Source organism: Notothenia coriiceps, unplaced genomic scaffold (genome assembly GCF_000735185.1).
Source record: "Notothenia coriiceps isolate Sejong01 unplaced genomic scaffold, NC01 NC01_scaffold00033697, whole genome shotgun sequence".
NCBI lineage: Eukaryota > Metazoa > Chordata > Actinopteri > Perciformes > Nototheniidae > Notothenia > Notothenia coriiceps.
The window spans coordinates 159,761-170,191 of record NW_011366398.1 but is presented as its reverse complement, the minus strand read 5'-3'; the positions used below and the strand labels follow the sequence as shown (position 1 = coordinate 170,191).

Genomic DNA, 10,431 nt, shown 5'->3' with positions numbered 1-10,431 from the left:
ATTCCAATATTATACCATAGTCTGTGTTTCATTACCAAATGTTACCTTTCTGTGACTAAACTCCATGTAATCCTCCATGGCAACGCTGCTGTTAGTTTGGTGGGGAGCAGGATTGGTCAACGACAGCTGACCGCGCCCTCAACCCATATAATCTACCTACCAAACTATTACCATCAAGTGTCGGGGGAATGACGGCTGTGCTGCTCGGTGCGGCGGAGGAGAGAAAGCATCTTTGTCTGCACGGAGAAGCTCGGGGCTTCCCTGCCTGCCTGCCTCCATCGACACAACACCATCTAAAAAGATAAGAAGACTATCCTTCCTGAAGACAGAGGTCGCATATTCATCTGCCGCATTCATCTCTGCTCAGTTTAGATTTTTCCCCCCACCACCCCTTCCTCTTGTGCTTGCGTTTGCCTGGCTGGAATAATCGCGCCGTGTCCATGTGTCGGATCGCTGGATGATGCTCAGGTAAACGACACCGCTCACCTCCTACACACAAACGACCTTTTGGATAATTAGCTTTAACGCGTGCTGCTGTAGGAAGCGGCAAAATAAGCCCGTGCCGTATCTGTGTGTGTTTTTCAATGTCAGTGGATTGTTTGTATTCCAATTCGGGGGATGTTGGAGCAGCTGCTCGCCAATTATTGACACTTGTGTTAAGGAGTCTTTTTTTGTAGATTTCACTTAATGCAGCTAGAGATAACACGCTTTTAACCCAAATGTCTTTGTTATCAGTGTTTACAGTCAGTTGAGGTGGGTGGAGGAGAGGTATAGCCCTCCAAATCCAACACGGTTGAGGTCGCTTAATTGCGTGCCGGAAGACATGTCCTGTGGTCGGGCTATACAGCACCTACAGGGCTGCCTTCTCCTCTGAATAAAGGCTGCAGCCCCGGCAGAAATATGGAAACGAGACACCTTTTGTTTGCTTACGCCAGATGTCACATGTCGCTTTGGCCGAATTCATTTTATATACATATATTTAAAAGTGAAGTTAAGGTGGTCTTTGAGCCATGCAGCATGAGGCCCCCTGTCTCTGAAAAGGCTTGAGGTAGCCTATTTATTATTGAGAGGGATTTCATGTTCTGTGCCAAAGGATTGGGCAGTTTAAAGATAGGAAGCAGGGAGACAGAGAGGGAAACAGTAGTTGAGTCAAGCAGATGCCACATCATCTGCAACAAAGGAGGCATTACAACCTATGCTTGAAATTATGAGGAGGGGTGGGGGGAGTTTTGAGCTGGAAAAAAAAAAGGTTCTTACCTGGGTGATAAGATAATGTTTCTTAAAACCTGCAGCCCAGTATCCACGCCTATATGGGAGCTGCATGCCTCCATACAGCAGATAATCAGTTCAGCCGGGTCCACCACTGAGGAGGTGGTGGTTCACATTAAAGCTCCAAAATACAAAATGTTTTTTCAGTTAGTCCTCCACCCTCATTTTAACACTGATGCATATTTAAAGTTGATAGAGAAGGTTTACCCAATCACAGTTTATTGTACTTGGATTGCATGCATTCATGTATTGTTGACTTTGAATACATTCAAGGATGTGTTTGTTTGGATTGTCTTCTGGTTCTGTTGTTTGACATGGAAATTAGTGTATGGGGGGAGGTGCCCAGGATTCAGAGCTACACCCATGCACATTTAGGCCTAGCATACACACTGCTCCTCCTCCTGTAAACCTATTTGCTTTGTAAATTCTCCTCCAACAGCACATTTTGTAACTCACTTCTCGCAGCAGGGAAATTGAATCGCCTGTATTCACAGAGCAGGCAAGGGCACTTCTAGCTCAGATTTCCTGTTCAGCAGTAATAGGTGACAACCTCTGCTTGGTTACTGTTGCTGGATATCTCTCAGCACCTCACTTGTGGACAGCAACACAATTGTTGCATCTCAGATCCCTTGCACATTCTCTAATAAACATTAGATGTTAGGCTATAATCTTAAATCCAGTGCTGACAGACTAATTTAAAGGCTGTTTCACTCTTTAGTACGCCACTTGGGCTCCTAAATGAACGCCACATTGACATCAAGGAAGCCATGGCTTGCTATTCTCAAAATGTGAGCAATGTGCTTATGCAATGCCATGCAGGACTTTTTTTGTGTGCAAATAGTGTCGTTATGGTGATGTTTTTAGGCAGCAATGCAACAGCGGGGTGTGTCACTGTCTTGGCTTATTGTTTTCCTTCTTGTTGCACTGCAATTTTATTTTCACTCTGTGATATAATTCACATGCTTATCTTTTTTTCTTATCCGCACTGTTTTGACACAGGATATGCCACTGCCAAGATTTAACTCACCACCAAGTATTTTTGGTGCCTTCAGTGCCATCTTTACCCCACTCGTGTTGCTATGTTTGACTCACAAGACATCTGTTTCCATTTCTGCTTCCAATGAGATTAAAGGGCTTGGGTAGGGTTACCTTTTAAAAAAAGAAAAAACAGCACTAACACAATTCTTACTTTTAATAATGTTTTAAATAATATTAAACATAATTGTATATTGATTAACAGAAATGAACTGCATGGTCCATCATGTTATTTTTCATAAAGCGTAATCATTTTAATTGATCCATTATCTCATAAAGCTACACTGGTTTGACTTTAACAATAGCATGGCAGCTGCTGAGCAGGAAAGAATATCATATTTGATATTCAGATATCTGGTGGAAATCACAAGCAAATATAAACAGAGGGTTGGATGATCAGAAGACAAGAAGGGGGAGGTGTGTGTGTGTGTGTGTGTGTGTGTGTGTGTGTGTGTGTGTGTGTGTGTGTGTGTGTGTGTGTGTGTGTGTGTGTGTGTGTGTGTGTGTGTGTGTGTGTCACGCTTCAGCATGCGTGTACTGTGGTAGTGGAAGGTTACAGATATTGTGCGCCATAGCGAATTGTGTCGCTTCCTCTCTATCATACCCCATCAAGGTCATATCCACAGACTGAAAGTGGTGGCCCTGGCCTTTTCCACTCCTGGCTCTGGCAGAGGAACGGGGCCCGCGGACCGCTGCTGCTTCTAATCAGGGCTGACGCGTGACTCAGTTGTATGCCAGCTGCACAGCCAAACCGGGATTATGTCCCTGGATGGTGAAGACAAAAAAAAAAAGGTCATTGTTGAGATCTTTGTCTCTTTACACTTTTGGCAAGTTTGAGTTATTTAATTATTTGTATGTTGAAAACAAAATACTTGAATACAAAAATGTAAATCCCACATTCAATACCAGTCATAGCTAGGAGCCTTATTGTCAGTTATGACACCAGCAGCCCTATCTAGGTCATTGTTCTACTTGTTTCAGAACAGAATGAAAGTCCGGATGTTGACACCAATATCTCTACAAGAACATATCTATACATTCGGTGACAACAGTTTTTGAAAATCTTGATTGATATTTCAATATTTCTGAGGAATAATAGTTGGTGAAATTGCCGGTTATTTTCACCACAGGTGGTACAGTAGGTGGAATGGAACTGAAGGTGGTCTATAATTTCCTGTAAGCTAAATGCTGCTCAGAATTCAGACAAGGCTGCAGAATTGGAGGCTGTCATATTGGAAAAAACTGTGACAGAAATGTTATTTGAAAAGCTCAGCTGTGATTCATTTATTATGTGAATGACAAAAACACGTACCTGATCCCATTTTTAACTTGACATAATGCCGACAACCAACGTTTCTGTAATATGCATTTATTTTAATTTATTTTTTCATTACTGCACTTTTAAAATCCTTTATGTTGCTTGAGTTGGTTAGAAAAGTTCAGGAAGCAGAATGTCACACCTGCTATATTAATAGTAATGAAGTCACACATATGATAACTCGGAGAGCAGCACACCAGGATATTCCTTTCAGTAACGTTGGTACATCTTATGGCATTTCCGTGTTACTATTGATAAAAGATAATTTAGATAGAGCAGAAAAAACACAGCTTTTATAACTGATGACCTTCTAAGGTTGATTATGAGGCATCCAATTAGCTTCTAGTCTTGATTAAGAGCATAGTGTAGACAAGTAATCACAAAAAAAATCGAAACAAGGTAATTTAAGTGTTTCATTTTCTTTTGTAATTGGACCAAAATAGCATACAGAATAATACGTTCATAGTGCAGATAAAAGCCCTTGAGGGTGGTATTTATAATAAGAATTCACTATTGAACCTAAGATACGTGACCAAGCATTTGAAGAAAGCAGGTTATCTCTGTTCCAGTCAGGTCTTTTGTACATTCAAGAATGTTGCATTGCATTGCAATTGTAGGTATTTCAGCTCATCCATTGTCATTATTGTGTGACAGTATGTGAAAAGGAAAGTGAAACTGCACACTGATAACCAAAACATGCCCAGGCAGCATAATCAGTGCCCTTAGAGATATAGAAAACAATATCACCCTGTCAGGATATACATTATGCAGTAACAGTGCTCAGAAGATGGCAATACAGCGAGGCTTACTACACAGCACTGATAGCGAAAAACTGTACTCCTCTGTATGCTCTACTTACTGTTTTATTTTTACCCCAAAACAAGTAAAGCTTGGCGGTGCGATAAGGGACTAGATATTGTCTGGGATTTTGGTATTTATACAGTATCTACATGATATACTCTGTGTGGGTTTTTCACTCATCCAAAAGGCTAAATTGCAGCTAAGTGGTCCAAATTGGGGCGCCTAATTGACCGTGAAAGAACCAGTATTTCATGAAATATCATCAATTTAATATATATTGTAAAAGAAAATATTGAGGATCTAGAATACTTTGATATTTGGGATTGCCTTGTTTAGTATTTGGTTTTGCCATTCCTAAACGCAAATGATGCATTAGTAATGAATGTCAATAACAGACTGGATCAATACTGCACGATTCATTATGGCACCACATTGAGCCTTAATGGTATACTGATTCCTCTTAAAAGAAACGTGTGCATGGGCCAGTTTCTTTTACAGGGGACACAAGGAAGGTCAAGCACTCACCTTGAGTGACTGGCATCCTGACAATAAGCTTTATCTACCTCACCTCAGCAGCTGGTTGCTTAAAATCAAATGTAATAAATCCCCGCAACAGTTTGGCCGTTGAAATGTTTGGACAGTACTTGCCTCAGATCTGTTGCCAGGGACTTCTGATGGGGCTGCCGAGGTCTTACACTATCTTAGTTGCAGATCGCCCGATGAATATTTCTTTTTCATTCACGCCGTTCCTCTCACCGGCACAGGCATTCGTCTTTTCGGGGTAATAGCCGCGGGACACGATGAAAGGTAGATTATGTTTCGGGGGAAAACATCAGCGGAAATAACCTGGCCAGTCGTTGTAAATTGGTGTACGACTGGAGGTCAAAGGGGCACGGTCCTGTGAGGTTTCTCCTTCCTTATCATGTCACATTAAAGCGGATGGCGAAAATCTACGTGGATGCAATTGATCAGTGAGTGGCATATCAGGCTGGCCGTTGATCAGGGGATTTCAGCAGCTGCCTGGCCGTCCATCCATCACGCTGATCTCTGCTGAGTCTGAAACCGGGCCTGTCACACTTAGCTGGCCAGCTGACTGCAGCATAGGATGGTGTGGTAAACACTGGGACAGCCATTTATTTCAATTCACTGCGTGTCTGCAGGCGTTCCTCATGGGGAACAGATTCATGCTAATTCGTTATAGTATGCATCGGAAATCTCATCTAATACTGCATTGCAAAATCAATCTTATCCTTGCCCGAGGCGGCTTCATCTATAAAGGCGTTTGTCTCGTGTGTCTTACCTGTGTGAGGAGGCTCCTTGCCGTATCAATGTCAGCATTCATTGGGTCTTAGTGGAGCTGCCTGATCGCGGCCAAGGAGCTGTTACCCAAGATTAACCCAGGCTGTTCTGTTGCATGGCTGCTGAGGAGGAGATGTGTGTGACAGTGTGTGTGTGTGTGAGTATGTTGAGAGGAGAATCAGGACGCTTGCCTGCTCCCACTCTCCGTTTTGTCTGGTGGCATTCTCCTCAGGATGAGATTTGACAGCGCTGGGTGATCTAACCATAGATGTCATGGCATGGCTGCTTATTAACTGAGCTTTTCAAGGACAAACACTGCCATCATTAGCCGTATACTGTACAGTTGTGAGTGATGGCTCCTGGTAATGCCAGTGAAACACAGGAGGGACTAGTTGTCTCGTTACATATTTTCCATGTGTATTTTCTGAAACATCTATATGAGGAGCTAATTTCTGGAACATACTGTGTATTGATACCGTGAGGACGATAGCTCGGTTGCAATTTAAGTATTCCTTGAGTGTTGAGGGGGAAAGAACTGTCATTTATTGAAAAGATCATCTGCTTTCATGATGGTTATGTTTTAGAATATTTGCATACATTCAGACTCCTGAGTAGGCAGTCTGAAAGATGTGCAAATGTATGAAGGCTCACAGTAACAGAAGGGCTTCATTGATCTTTGATATGTGTGCTGTAAATGTTAACTCTCAGACAGTGGATTTCATCTTTATTGCTGTAAACTCGTGTATGTTTTGACAGTTTTAATGAACTATATATGTATTATCTTGCGTGTAGTTGCTTAGGTTCATCTTTTAGGATTTTCTGGGAACTCCCTATAAGAGGCACGTTACCTGTCTGTGAGCTGCTTCATGGGCATTTTAAATGAGTACTGCAAATAAGCGAAATAAATGCTCTAAAAAAATTCAGAGCAACGAATTGAAGATTGAGAATGCATTTTTTTTTTAACCTGCATGAGCTAACCTCTGCCACATTTAGACTAAGAAAACTGAGCATCCTGCTTTTAAAAACCTCTATCAACAGGACTCTAATTACATTTTTTTTTTAATAATCTTTGATGATAGAAATCACCGTGCCTTATTTCCCTCAGCCGTGCTCAAATCGCTGCTTCATCGAAATTACAGTCCATGGGTTGTTCAAAAGTAATTAACAATTTTTGGGACATTCTGACAAACATTTCATGTTCCAAAACACTTGCGGGTTCTCAGATGTTTCCAATAGTTTTACATAGTCAATTTTATGAAAATGACAGTAATTAGTATTTATTTTATTTTCCTTCTATTATCCTTTAATGTTAGGAATTGGACTTTGGACTTGTTTGGAAAAACAAGATTAAAACAAATGATCTCAACTGTCTTTTGCATATTAAGATACATTTTAGTCATTTCTTTCTTTCCTTTTTAGACTAACCAATTAATCAACAAAAATAATTGTTTGTTTTGGCCCTTTATTGCGGATGATGCAACTTTCCCATGCATGTGAATGAGGCAAAGCTGGCAGCATGTGGATCACCTGTATCATAAACTGCTTTTACCTTGCGATCCTTTGTGACGAAACATACATTCATTGCCCCTGTGATGGTGCTTCCCTCTGCAGTATAATATACCCCTGTTCCTTATTATTTCAGGATTCATGTCTCATGTCATGGTCGTGAAGCAACACTCCCCCCCCGAGGGCAGCCTCTTTCCTGGGCTGATTTTGGTCTGAACGCCCGCTTTGACAGGAAGCATTTTCCTGAAATATCAGCCCACCGTATAATCACAATATCAAATACATTTATGAGCCTAAAAGATGTTCCCAGTCATTCCTACTTTGTCTTACCTGCGTGAGATTGACAGAATCTAAATAAATTGAGCCCCACGACGTCCTGCGCTCTTACACACACATCACTCACGTCATTATGTGCTGAAACAGATTAGAGTGGATGGCAAGCGGACAATGTCAAAAAATAAATATCAAAAAGACAAATAGTTCTTTTCAGCGAGGATCATTTTCTGTATGCAATAAAACACTGAAGTATGAGTGAATAAATGTGGTGTTGAAAGTGAATATACCCGGGCAGAGCTCTGTCTAATGATATTTGGTAGCTTTTGTTCCTCGGCTAAGCCCCTGGTAGCCGCCACCCGACCTCCAACACTGACGGTGATAAGGGTGGTGCTCTTATCCCGCTAGATTGGACACAGGCTTTGATTATAGCAGGTTCATTTCGCACTGCCTAACCAAATAAACAGGATGCTGCCTGCTGTCATTGAAATCACCTTTTTTTTTGTTTGCTCGGGGAACCCAAACCAATTGGATCTCTAAAAGAAAAGCATTTCAAATGGTATTACAGCTATGTAGCAAACAGATGTGCATGCATTTTATCCTTTGCAACGCCTACAGTACATTTACATTTACTTAATGAGGGTACTGTGCACAGTAGCATTTTTATGCTTGTAGCAAGTGTTATGTCGTTACCTAATTACCTGGCTTACTGGTTTGTGAAAATGTCAGCTGTTACAGTGCCCTGTTTCACTGAGAAAAAAATGAAACTCAATACTGTATAGTGTTAAAATTGGTTTCACAGCCTGAGAGTGGTTCAAGCCACAACACCCTATCTCCTTATCACACTTACAGGTACAGTAGAAACACTGTATTTCTCTGTTTGCCTGTATTTTCGAACTCTCAAATTGGCAGTTTGTGAAGAAACATTAAAGGCGCACACACACACTCGCACACAAACTAGCAGCACAACCATGACCACAAGGGTTGCATAAGTTTACAAGAGTTTTTTAGTCGCATATTTACAATTTAATATAAAAAGGATGTTTTCAAGTCGCTGATAAATATTGTTTGTTCAGCCGACAGTGTGAAGAGAGTGCCAGCACAAACATCAGCTCTACAGATATTGAAAGGGTTGTATGTCTCTGTAAATTATGCAACATATAAATCGTGGGGAAAACAGCTGATGCAGAGATATGAGTTAAAAGTCAATAAGGGGATCAAGTGGATGATGAAGATGAGGATAATGACGGCCGTGTTGTTGTGGAAGACTAAAGGCCTGATGGCAGGGGTGATGATGCCGCTGATGCAGATGTTGATGAGGCCGCTGATTATGTCTCTTAAGCTCGCAGCTGAACAATTCACAAAACAGCTGTGAAAATGATATTCAGAGAAAATCACCACTAAAAGCAAATGTTAATGGCTGAGTGTGGTTTGTCATTTGTATTGATGGTGCTACTATGATGACCTTAATGTACCATCAAAACTAAAATTATACATTCCGTTTACATTTACATGTTTTACCTCAAAAAAACGTTTTGTCTGCTGCAGTAACAATGGAGCGGTATAAAAGACACTTTGCTGTGTTGCAAAATTGAGAGATGGATGAATAGATTGGATGGATGAAAAATCAAATTTTCTATTACACAATTGATAGATGAATGGATAGATAGGTAGATAGGTAGATGGAGGAATTGTTGGATGGACAGATCGCTGGATATATGTAAATGGATAGATAGTTGGATGGTTGGATGGATAGATAGATTGATTGATGGATGGATGGATGGAAAGGCAGCATAAAAAAATCTAATTTCCTATTACACAATGACAATCGCCATCTAGATATATATATATATATATATAGAGATGGATAGATAGAATGATGGATGAATGGTTGGATAGATACATAGTTGGATAAATGGATAGATTGAATGATGGATCGATGGAAGGAAGGAAAGGCAGCATCACAAATCTAATTTCCTATTACCCAATGACAATCGCCAGCTGCAAAAGTCTGTCCTGTAATATGGACATTGTTAAGAGTAGCAAACCCAATGACCGATCAATCATCGCTGATGGAAACACCTCAGCCAGCTCCCTCACCCCTACCTGCCAAAGTAGACACATTCTCACCAAATCTATAAATAGTACAGGTCATATGTGAGTAATTAAAGTTTCACACCAGCCACTATAGAGAAGAGTGCATGTCCATCATAAAAGATTGAGTCCTTCCAATGAAGTTGCCTCCAAAAAAAGACTGAGCAAAAATAAAAAGGAATAAAATGTATGATTCATAAAGTCGTGAGAGTAGAGAGTGTTGTTTGCAGCGTCACATACATTTGAGGCTGGGACACTGTGATGCACTGTGGAAGAAATATCTCACAACTACTGTAGCACTTGGAGCCTGAAAATGCAAGGCAAAATAGCCGCGGGAATGATGGCAAAAAGACTTGATGTGTTCAAATTACGAACTCTATGCAGTAATCACGCTCTCCTATATATCTTGTGTAAAGGAGGTATTGTTTACTGAGTGAATCGTGGTAAACAGGAGGTGTGTGAAAAAAGTGCATGTGGAGAGGAGCATCACCTATAGTGTTCCATGTGCACACTGTTCAAAAGAAAGCTGGATCTGGTCATTGAACCTCACATTAAACCTTCTTCTGTTCACACTTGTTTTACACTCAAGGAATGTGAATTGTTTAAACACATTAATGAGCTTCCTTATTAAAAGTTAGGTGTGAAGAAAAAGGATGTTAGAGATGGGAGAAAGTTAATTCAGCATAAAGAATGGAAACAGTTAAAAATAATAATCATATTATCCTGTTACTCAACTCATGAGGACAGAAGTGGAAATCCAATAGATAAAGATATTTACTTTTATTATACGGTGTAGTTGAAAAATAATAATCGTATTATCCTGTTACTCAACTCAT

General features: G+C 40.6%; 1 protein-coding gene across 1 annotated transcript in view; it reads left to right on the top strand.

Annotated features, from left to right (window-relative positions):
* The first annotated feature begins 206 nt into the window (after nt 1-206).
* Nucleotides 207-10,431, top strand: part of LOC104961753 (neurexin-2-like) — a 66,298-nt gene continuing 56,073 nt past the window's right edge. Inside the window, exon 1 of the mRNA XM_010790091.1 lies at nt 207-468. The gene's annotated coding sequence lies outside the window, so the exon portion shown is untranslated. The remainder of the gene's footprint in view (nt 469-10,431) is intronic.